The sequence below is a fragment of the Otolemur garnettii genome, unplaced genomic scaffold (genome assembly GCF_000181295.1).
Source record: "Otolemur garnettii isolate 467f Iridium unplaced genomic scaffold, OtoGar3 scaffold00003, whole genome shotgun sequence".
NCBI classification, from domain to species: Eukaryota; Metazoa; Chordata; class Mammalia; order Primates; family Galagidae; genus Otolemur; species Otolemur garnettii.
In genome coordinates, this window is record NW_003852398.1 from 45,958,669 (window position 1) to 45,969,259 (window position 10,591).

The window sequence follows — 10,591 nt, forward strand, 5'->3', positions numbered from 1 at the left end:
CTTCTTACGAAAAAATAAACATATGACTACACGTTTGAATAGCAACATAAACAACAAAATACTTTCTATGACAACTAATCACACAAAAATATGAATATATGTTGAGTACTAATTGTATACCAGGCACTAACAGCACTTTTACATGTATTATATCACTTGATTTCCAATACGAATCTGAAATATCTGAGTTGTGAGCTGTCCAATAAATAGGCAATAAATAAATACTAACAACTCCCAGGTGTGGCTATTTTTAAAATTGTAACTGCCCTAGCTCTGTTTTTCTGTTGTTGTTTTTGTTGTTAAAGTCAGTCACATGCCACCTAGTGATATTATAAAGAAATGCAACTTATTTATTTCTATACATTTTCCTAGGGTGGTTATTTTTCTTCTAACAACCTTCCCTTTCTTTGTCTCTTTCTTTCTCCCTTTCTCTCTCTTTTTCTACAGGTTGAAAGTCAGTTAATTATACGGTAGGAATGTAGTCCTTAACCATGGATGCATGCTCGCCTCAGGCAACCCTAACATCAGAAGTTTGTGCTACTAATTAACAGATAACAATCTCAGCTTTAGAACTATAAAGAAAAAGGAAGTGAGAAGGGAACAGGTCAAGGGAAAAAACTTAAGTAAGTATATTGAATGTCAATCACAGTCAGATAAAAAGAAAAGAAAATTACTTTTAACATAATGTAGTCTAATTTCACTGGATGTAGAAGGGGCATAGTTTTATATGTTGTTATAGTTGTTTCTTCAAGAAACTTTAATTATTAAACATTAAGTCTAAAAATTCTCTTGAATGGAAAGACCTTGATTTCTTTTTTTAATGTTATTCAACCACACTGTTTCTAACTATTGTTACCAAAAAAGAACATTTATCTGATTACAAGAACATTTATCTCATTGGAATAAAAAAATGTGATAACTGCAATATCCACGAAAAAAGGTAGTGAACATGCCACACGTTTTCCAGACATTCCGTTTGAACTTGAAACTGAGGTGATTCTGGATCAAGCCAGGTCATTTATCATGTAAAAGTGACATGAGTTACTGCTGTGTGCTCAAAAACAGAAACAAACTTGTAGTAATAGCCTTAGTGTACAAGATCTTGAGGTCCATTCTAAAGGACCATTATCTTCATAACATGTTACATATAATTTTTTGCATGAAACATCACCCAGGATAGTTATTTGGGAAAGTGTCTTTTCCACCCAAAATATCCCTCCAATTTTCTAACTAGACATTAAATTTTTTTTTTTTTCATTTAGAAATTAACCTTTGGGATACACAATTAAAAAGAGAGCTTACCATTCAAAGGAGCCCAGAAGAGGTGACAAGTAATAGACACATATAAGAAACGAGTGTCTGCCTACCTGTGTCACTACATTTCCTTAAGGCTCATTTCGTAGCAGGTCCTAGACTCTGAAATAGGATGAAGGATACACAGAAGGGGACATTGCCAGAAAATCATTTCTGCCTACTTGACAAATGTTCCTTTATCCCCCTTTACTAGTTAAGAACTTCAGTCTATCCAACAATTCCATCCTTTCAATTGCATCTTGAATGAAGAAAGGACTATAGGTAAAAAGCCAGCCTCTGTCTGCAAGCCGAGTGACAGAGGGAAGAATTGGGAGATGATAAGTTCATGTGACAGCTCTCAGGGTAGGCAGATAGAAGGAGAATGGCCACAGGTTGGACCACATGCCCCAGGATTTGGGGCTTATGTATGCCATGAGCCCCAGATCCTGGCTTTCAATTGATGTGGTTAAACTATATATGGCACTGTCCCCAGAATAACAATATGTACCAATCTTTAGAAGAAGGAATACATGTATAGGAGACCAGGAGGAGAGAAGCAGATCTTAATTTGATAATTAAGGGGAAAAAGTACTAATACTAATACCATGACACTGTTCATGCTATATTAATCCTCTTTCCATATTATTTTATTTCTTACAAATGTCTCCAATTCTCTCTCTGAAGTGAGCAAACATTTATACCAGCATGAGCTTCAAAAGATATTTAGCCCCTAAGAGGTAAAACATTATGTGAATTAATAAAGTATCTATGCCAATTTAATCAATAGGGAAATACTGAATTACTTAGTAAATATTTTTAAAGAATGATTTACATGAAAGGGAAATCAAGCAGTTTCTATATAATTTATAGTATTTCTATAAAGTTGAAACTTTTAATTCTACTTATTATCTCCTTTGCACACACACAAACATCATAGACACATACTTCCTTTTTCATCTTGAATTTTCTTCTAAATGTGCAGGCCTGGTATTGATGCCAAAATGAGCCCCTTTCATTTGCTGATTGAGATCTGGCTCAACAGCCAATGTTTCCTGCTGGGTTCTTACAGAGGGTGCATTCATATTTTATCCTAGTTTATTCATTATCGAACATCAGACTTTGGAAGATAAAACAAAGAGCTTGAGAACAATGCAGGGAGAACTTACGGGTTTGTTTTCATCTTCCCTCTCCAATGAAAGAATTGTCAGTACTGCTGCCCATTCCACCAATACATCATCCAGGTAATTGGAGGGGGAAGGGCAGGAATGCCAGGCGAAGCCAAATCAACCTTCTGCACCCACTGGTGCACACACTAATTTCCACATCAAAAATAGCTAATGAGAATTTGAGAATCCAGGGCATTATATCAGTTGACCTAACCTTGTAATTAAATATCAAAAATCCCCAAGCTTTCTGTGAACTTTTACAAGTTACATGGCAATAGGTCTCTACATATGCAAAACAAAAGACTTTTCCTCCTAAGAGGAAAGCATTAATGATCGCTCTGGACAAGCACTAGATTTCAGTATCAAAGACCCCAGTTTTGGTGTTAATTCTATTGGTTTAGAATTGGATAATAATGGATAATCCACATGTTTTCTTTTGTTAGAAGGAATACTACCTTCCTCTAAGGTATTTGAAAAGATAGATGAAATCATAATATGAAGACTTTTTTTTTGTATAAATGAAGTAGTATTTTATAAATGCTCAGCCTAGTCTTATTTTTATTTCAAACACTAACACTACTGCCTGCAATCACCATAAAGCAGCAAGGATAGCAACATCTTCCATTAAAATTGGCCTCCGGCAGAAATGGCTGCAAACTTGTTTTGACTTGGCAGTACCACGATAGCCCAAATAGATAGATTTTGTGTCTTACTCAACATTCCACATTAATAATGCTAATGTGTAATATTAACATTACACATTTATTCTTTGGTTTGAAACATCAGACACATCAAAGGCATCATGACATAGGCATATGGGTCTATATACCAAAGGGATGGGGATCTCTGATCCAAGAGTCTTTGTTCTTGTCCCTTCTGGACAACAGGGCTGGGTGTGGGGAGGAACCATTTGGAAAATAGGTGTAGTTATAGAAACTGAAATTGAACACCCTGATTTTATGGTAACAGAGGGATAACTATAACCTTGGGACCAGGAGAGAGCATACCTCTGATCCCAAGAGTGAACGGGTAGGTGAGGACATGTCAAAGACAACAAGGTAGAAAGACCTGTGTGACAATATCTTGAGCCAGGACAATGCATGGGAAATTTTAAAATGCTATTTCTGTGAGTTAACTCTAAGAACACTCTTGTGTGTCCTAAGTATGTAAGGTGACTATATAACGGAATCAAGAGACACCTGGTTGACACTTGGTCACAGCAGATTAGTGCTACTGCCAACAACCTTTGGTGGCTTTATATATGGGACACATGTTCTGCTCATAAGGAGTCAATTAAAAAATATAGAAAAATAACTTAGGGAAGAGGTTTCTTATTGCACATATAAATCTTTGCTTGTTCAGGGTTGAGTTATCTTGAACCGATGTCAACTTTAATAAGAAATCAGTTTAATATTTAATTAGAGACAGAGATTTAAGTTGATTTTTTTTTTAATGTGGACAAAGGAAGGTGATGATCTAATGGCATTTAAAGAGAAAGGAGTTCTGAACAATTGAAGAATTCACTACAATTGACTAAGAAGTCATTACATCTTTTCTTTGATGCTATACATAAATTTAGAAAGGTATCCATCCTTATATACACACATGTATATTTATATACATCTACACATGTGTGTACACATTCATACAGACCTATATTATTTATCATTTACTGAAATGCGGATAGGTTTTTCTTCTAAACATTTTAAATATACATCAATAACTAGAAATATTTTGCTTTATTTTCCATGTTTAAGATTAACCCAAATTTTAATGATATGTATTTTTAAAATGTCATGTTGGAAAAATATAGCCATCCAATTACTATAAAAAGAAAACCAGGGAAATGCTAAAAATAATGGATTAAAATTTTTTTTCATGCTTACAAATCAGTTTGAAAAAAATGATTTCAGCGTGTAGTATGTAGAATCATTGCTACTTTTTGGTTTTCTCTTATTTTGCAGATTGGCCTATGGATAATTTTTATATGAGGACATTATGGCATGATATCAAAGTCTTACCTCTAAGATACCATATAGCACTATATTTTTTTCTTACATTTTTCCTACTCCCTTCTCTTCTTTCTTTTTTGAGAATAGTAAGAGCAGCAGATACTTCCCAAGCCATTAATATCTTTTCTTTTATAAAATCACAAAATATTTATTAGAATAATAATGCCATAGTTTGGAATATCAATCCAGTAAACAAAAAGACCAAAAGATTAATTGTCAAAGGTTTATAGAGGAAATACTTTAAGAATTTTATAGGATTTTACTTCCTTTTCTTGGGAACATTGATTGATTCATAATCTTTTGCTTTTCAATTAAAAAAAATTCTAGACTGAATTTACAAGCAATTTTTCTCTTTTTAGAAGTTCAGCAGGCATAGAACTTATAGTTCATTGGTGGTAAAAATTTATAAATATAATGTTTGTCTATAAATTAGAAGTAAATTATATATGTACAAAATTAAGAAAATTGGGAAACAAAATTGATTAACATTGAAGGTGGATGGTACACAGTTGGGAGCACCTAAAAACAAATAAATCATGCAAAGCCAGAGACTTCTAGTTTTAATGTTATCTTATTTCTTGAAAAACATTTTTAATTAAAAAAACTTACAGATGGAATTCCTATATAGTTCTAAATAAAGTTTTTTGTATTTGTGAATATACCAGGTATTATCTTAAATTATGATAAAAATTCATGTCCCAAATCGTCTGTTCACTGAAGGGTAAGTACTTAACATATGACTCACATTATATCAACACTGTTCCTTTGGTAAGAAATGCTTTAATTTTGGCAAAAATACACACACCATTTAAGTATTTATAATACAAGGACCTAGCTGTGCCCCATATCTGATGAACAACTTCAAAGGATTTGTAAGTTACTACTCACTTTTCAGCTATCCATTCAGGTCACGTTTCTATTACTTTCTGTTACTGTTGAAATTGATGAACGATTCTATGCAAAGAAAGCCTTTCTCAAGAACTCTGGAGGTTTTCACGTCTTTCTCTTCTTTTTCTTCATTAAGGAAGTTTCTTCTGAAACCTAATGAAGCAAACATATTTAGGAGAAAAGACTAAATTCCTTACGCTTAAAACCTTTACTTGAAGATCCACAGTATAGGTCTCTTTCTTAAAAAAAAAAAAAAGTTGCTGTGAAAACTGAGCTTCTTCTAGAATAGGATAGTTTTGCACAACAGAATAAAAATAAAAACTTAGCGTAATAAAAGTATAACATTCTCGTAACTGCCATACTGCCTTTTCAGAAGAAAAATTCCTGAGGCAAAAACAAAACTCCAGGACCAAAGAGTTTAGAGTTTCTATTCTAGGTTTAGAGGAATCTTTGTAAATATGTTGTTAATCTTTTCGTTTACCCACCCAGTAATCGTCTATATCCATCTGCACATGGACATGATCACAAAATAACAAAACTCTTAAATTATGCAAATGCTCTTTCTCACACATAATTCTTTTAACATAACAAAAAATAGATTTGATTACTTAATCCTAGAAATAAGAGTTTTTGGAAATTTTCTGTTTTGGATTTAAAAAATATTGGTGCATGAAAATAATTGTCATGCTGTGGAAAATAATAAACAATTTACTTGTTCTCTTCCCCAAATCTGAACATGATTCTCCACTGTAAACCTTTATTAAGAGTTATTGGGTATAGTTTCAGGGATTTTGATTTATCTATAAATAAATAGCATTCTCTAAAATAACTTGTGCAAGGCTTCACATTGCTTACTATTGGCCACCTTCCTCAGTTCAATGGGTATTTTCAGTACCATTTCACCTGATTTTTTATAATGAAAGTGGCCTTTGCCGAATTTTGTTTTTTGAAATATTCTTGCATTACCATGTATTCATGTATTTTTAATACAGAAATATTTACATATGTATATATTTGTTATTTTGTTATTTTTGATTCAGCTCTTGATCTGTTGTCCTGGCTAGAGTATAATGTTACCATCATAACTCACTGCAGCCTCAATGCAACCTCAAACTCCTGGACTTGACCTATCTTCTTGTTTTAGCCTCCCAAGTATCTTGGACTATAGGCTTGGGCCACTGTGGTCAGTAATTTTTTTTTCCCCACCTTTAGAGACTGAGTTCTTCTTCAATATGTTGCTCAGGCTGGTCTTAACATCCTCATAATCGCCATAGTGTATTTTAAGAAGAAAACTCACTGGCCTCAAGTGATCCTCCTACTTTGGCCTTCTAAAATGCTAGTATTGTAGGTGTGAGCCACTGTGCCCAGCAGACAATTTGTTATTTTGTCTTTGTATGTAACATTACCTCATCCTTTCTCCCAACCTCCATCTATTCAAGACAAATTTATGCTTCCATCCTAGATAGCGGATGATTCCCCAAATCTATGATTCTTTCCTTCAAAGCACCTATAAGAGTGGCAATTTACATTTACTAATGAAGTTACTTGATTAAGAATCCTTCACCGTAGCAGCATACAGAAGGATAGAAAGTATCTATGTTCTGAGCTGAGTTGTGTCCTCAACAGGTTGAGGAGCGTTTGGAATAGAGAAAGATCTTAATAAATATTTACATGAATACATGAGTAAAATCTTTTTAACAAAAATCTGAGGACATGAATAATACTATTCTGAATCTCACAGTATTCTCCTCATCACACATTTTAAAGGTATCTTTAAATGTTTTTGCAGCTGATTTCCAACTTACCTTTTCCTAAAAGTTTACTTTAGAGTTTAGATATAGCTTGCTTATATTTAATATACTGCTTCCTGATGGGCATACGATAATTCACTTGGGGCTGGGACAGGTGTCAACTTAAAGGGATTTCTGGTAAAATCTGTGACAATTTGGGCTTCAATGAAGAATGGCTATAAGTGATGCAAACACAATATATAAAAGTATTTGGCTTCATGATGATACTCAATAAAAAAATTAATCCTCCCTATTCAGAACAACTGCTAAATGAACTCTTTCCTTTGAGATTTGGTAATTAAAGAAAAAAGAATATTGAATTTATTCCTCATTTAAATAGTAACTGCATTTTAGGATATTATTTAGCTTGGTTTAGTAAGGAGAAACTAAAAGAATTCTGAGAAAAAACTGGGAGGAATGATCAACTTTTATAAACCTTGATGATTATACAGATTTTGTAACAATTATCAATTTGCTTTGAGGCCATAAGACGAATAGCTGATGAGAAAGTAGGCATTGTATGGCACCAAAGTCATAATGAAGCAAAGTACTTTCTGTTTGCACAAGGAAATACTTAACCGTACAATGGTCCTTTACTTAAGACACAAAAGCGAATTAAATCCATGATATTGTGGACATTTGGGGACAATTAGAAAATTTTGAATAAGAAATGATAAGATAGCATATCAAGAAATTATTTTACATGGAATAATAATATTTTGACATGTAGGAAAATACTTAAAAAAATACATGCCAAAGATAAAAAGGAAAAGCAAAATAAAAGGCATTTTCTGATATACTTAAGTTGAGAAGTTTGTTACTAGCAATTTAGCATATCAAGTGGGGAAAAAAAATAATCCAAAAGAACAGGTTTGAGGTACAAAGAGTAAAGAAGAAAGATAATGAAAACCTAGATTTATAAAATAATGATAATAATGTCTAGAGTGGTTTAAAAAGAGGAAAATCAGATTTATAATACAATGATGAATTGAGAATATAAGTTAGGAGGAATAAAAAGAGTGATGGAAGTCTAAAGTCTTGCTACTTAAGTTGTGTTCCATGGAGTAGGAGTATCATATTTACCTAGGAGCTTATTAAAATATAGCATAAGGCCTGCCCTAGATACTGAACTAGAGTCTACCATCCAAGGGGGTCATTGAGTGTCATCCTGAACTTAGAGAACTATTGGTCTAAGAGCTAGAAGAGGATAAAGATATTGTTAATTATAGATTTCAAAGTAAAGGCTGCTTACAGAAATTTTAAATGTAGTCAAAGTCAATTCATGAATAAAAATTATTGTGTAATTTCACAAACAGAAAGGGGAGGAACATGAAAAGAAAATAATAGAAAAGTCAAGAAATGTGTGGAAAAATAAGGATGAAGCAAAATAAATAGTAAGCAGAAACATGACAGACATGTAAACTCAGATACAGAAGCATAAGCCAAGGGGCTTTAAAAATCCTCTTCAGAGGTGTTCATTGTTCCGCATCCTTCTTAGTTCAAGGTGGCACATTTAGTTAGTTCCTCTCTAAATGGTGAGCAGCAGAGAGTTCCTCAGGACTGTGGATTGTGTCTGCCTCTACTCCTGCCTGCTGGTATGAGAAGACTAGAAAACCAGGAGGAAAGGTTGGGGTTGACGTCTGAGTTCTTTTGTTGCTTTGTTTCTGAAGTCCACTTGAACCCCTTCCTTCATTTATAGCTGTTTTGTTTGGTTTAGTTTTCCAATCTCTACTCATATTTTGGGTAGTATTTTTAGTTTTTGATAGTGGTAGCGGTTGGAGACATTTTAAGCTTGCTTTAATTTTACCCCAGAATTCCAAGAATGCTTTTGGATAATTATCATGTATGTATGTATTAGTTATATACTTTTGAAATAAAGGACCACTCAAATTTAAAAACTTCAGATAAAAATCATTTGTTTCCCACCCTCTCAGGGTCAAGGATCAGGGCACAGCTAAGCTGCATGGTTCTGGTGCAGACTCCTTCAACAGGCTACTGTCAAAGCATTGGCTGGAGATATAAGCACCTAAAGCTTTCTTGGGGGATAAAGGATCCATGGCCAACCTTACTTGCCTGATGGTGGGACGAGGGCCTCAGTCCTTTATCACCTGGGTTTCTTCCTAGGGCTGCTAAGATATCAGATTTTTTTTCCCTACAATGAGTTTTGAGAAAGAGGGACAACAAATTTTTTAACCTACATTCAAAGTGGCATATAATTTCTGGCATATTCAATTTGTTAGAAGTGAGTTACTAAGTTTAATATATATTCAATGGTTAGATGAGTTAAGCAAGACCTCTTGAAGATAAGAGTATTAAAGAATTTGTGGACATAGTTTTAAAAGCACCACAATGAATATAAAGGACTATCATAGGGAAGGTGAGTAGACATTCGTATTTCTTTTACTGAGAAGAAAAATGAGAATTCAGTTATTATAGTGTGAGAATTATAAATTCCACAGATAACATTTATATTTAACACAATCCTTCAACGATTTTTTTATTATAGAAGAGATTCATGTTCAATATACTGAAAAGTATATAAAAATAGAAATAAGAAAATGTCTGTATCTTGGCCAAAATGGTATCTTTTCTGACAATTATTTTTATATGAACACATGTTGTGTGTGTCAGCAATTCTCTCCCCTTGCACTCCATACTTCTGTTCTCAGTCTGATTTCCCAATGTTTTACAACTCTACATGCCTTTACATCTAAGCCTTATTAGGCCCTAGAAAAAAAGATGGCTTCAATTAAACATAAATCTAAAAGGCATAAGAATTTTTTAAAATCAATGACTCTCCAGTGGCATTGTTTTTCATGTTAAAGAAGAGCAAATTTGAGCTGATTTGTGATGTTGGCTGACTTTTATATAAAGTGGGTTTAAAATGGCAGATTTCCTTACTTTTCATTCCAATTTGGGTTTAATTAAGATAGACCAGTCAGAAAAATAAAGCCAGAGAAAACAGCCAAAGGTAATACCTAATCACCATCTGTCATAATGCCTCTTACAACAGTGTGGGTCTTCTGGAACAGTGGGCCTGGCAGTGATTGGAGGCCTCTCGGTTATACTTTGCCCACTATTCTAAGACTTCACAGAGTCAATCTTCAGAGAAGGACCATTTATTAAGATTTTTTTATTTGCCATTAAAGTGAATCTATTTCAAGATTTGAAAGAAAATTATTTTATAGCAACTTTTATCAAGGTCTGTGAATGCCTGAATAATAGTCATAGTGAAAATACATAGATTGCCTTACTTATTTTTTTTCTCTGAGATGGGGTCTAGCTCTATTGCCCAGGCAGAGGGAGTGCAGTGGCATCATCGTAGTTCCTTGTAACATCAAACTTCTAGACTTAAATAATCCTTTTGCCTCTTAGCCTACTAAATAGCTAGGACTACAGGATCATGCCAACATGGTAGGTTAATTTTTCTTTCTTTTCTTTT